The sequence below is a fragment of the Capsicum annuum genome, unplaced genomic scaffold (assembly GCF_002878395.1).
Source record: "Capsicum annuum cultivar UCD-10X-F1 unplaced genomic scaffold, UCD10Xv1.1 ctg23308, whole genome shotgun sequence".
In the NCBI taxonomy this organism is placed as follows: Eukaryota; Viridiplantae; Streptophyta; class Magnoliopsida; order Solanales; family Solanaceae; genus Capsicum; species Capsicum annuum.
Window position 1 is genome coordinate 1 of NW_025829445.1, and position 1,613 is coordinate 1,613.

A 1,613-nucleotide genomic window follows, 5' to 3' on the forward strand; every position below is an offset into this window, starting at 1 on the left:
CCTCAAAACCCATGATAGAATCCTGTCTGCTAGACATGTTCCAAATGTTGTTCCATCAAAAGGATCAGATCTTGATACGACATCATTGGGCTGGAATTCGGGATGTAACAGTAGATGGAGATACTTAAGAACTTTATGCAAAACTGAGCTTTTCTCTGCCAAAGTATTGGTATCTCAAGCTTGTTTAAGGGAGAAAAAAGTGATGGAATTGGTAGAATTCTTGAGGTCAAAAGAAGGTGAAGTGGTGAATATTGGAGAGAGCTAGTCTTTGCAACTGCGTTGAATATGCTGAGTAATGTTCTGATATCTAAGGATATGGTTAATTTGGAGGAGGGAAGAGAAGATGGTGAGCAGAAAAATCTTGTTAGGGTAATAGTAGAACTGGCCTCTGCTCCAAATATATCTAATTTTTATCCAATTTTCTGTAAATTAGATAATTTCAAGGTCTGGGAAAAAAATATATACATTTAGTGACACAGTTTTGTTCCAAGTGGGAGCCTATTCTTGAAGAAAGAAGGAAGAGTAGAGAAAATGGTTCTTCTAGCCAACAAGATTTCTCGGAAACTCTCCTCGATCATAATTTTACCAATGATCGTATCCACCAGCTATTTATGGTTTGTTCCCTCCCCTTCTCTCAAAACGTGCTTTGTGAGATTCATTTTCTTGTATAAACCAAGTTAGTCTTTAGTAGTATCTGAAAAATGAAAATTAAAGTAATCATGTTAGTTTTTGTGCATATATGCTCTTTTTAAAGTTCTTATACTTCAGAAAGTTGGAGTTTTGTAATCAGGATTTTGTATATAACAAGTTTCCTTCTAACCCTGTGAAGGAGTTACTCTCTGCGGGGTCAGACGCCATTACCTCAAAGATAGAGTGGGCGATCGCGGAGCTGATTAAAAATGTAGATTCAATGAAGAAAGTTCAAGAGGAGCTTGAGATAGAACTCAGTGACAGTGATTATCCAAAAGAATCTCAATTGCTGCAGATGTCCTATGTCTAAGCCTGTGTGAAGGAAACACTTAGGTTGCATCCTCCAGCACCGTTGCTGCTTCCACATCGGGCTATCGAAACCTGCAAAATTATGAGTTACACAATTCCTAAAGACACTCAAATCTTGGTTAATGTCTGGGCTATTGCAAGGGATCCTTCGATATGGGAAGAGCCAGAGGTGTTTAGACCACAGAGGTTTCTGAGTTCTGATATGGACTTCAAAGGGAATGATTTTGAGTTCTTACCCTTTGGTGCAGGAAGGAGGATATGTCCAAGCCTTCCGATGGCTGCAATAGAAGTTCCCTTAGTCCTTGCTTCACTTGTTCATTTCTTTGATTGGGAACTTCCTCATGGAAAGTGTGCCGCGGAGCTAGACATGACTGCAAAATTTGGAGTAACACTGCAAAAGAAAGAACCACTGCTTCTAATTCCCAAGGCAAGAAAATGACCACTGGTGATATACTATAAGTATCTCTTATCTGTGTGGGGTTTATTATTGGGATAGACCTTGAATACAGTTGATCTTATTTAGAGTTTTCCTGTAAGAAGTGAACGATCAGCTTAAGTTTTAGATGTATCATCAATTTCCACCAGCTGAATCAAGCTGATGGAGGGTTGCATAT

The 1,613-nt window shown here is 38.9% G+C and overlaps 1 pseudogene; it reads left to right on the forward strand.

The window, feature by feature from the left end:
• The first annotated feature begins 7 nt into the window (after positions 1 to 7).
• On the forward strand, positions 8 to 1,607 carry LOC124890718 (annotated as a pseudogene).
• Positions 1,608 to 1,613: the final 6 nt, after the last annotated feature.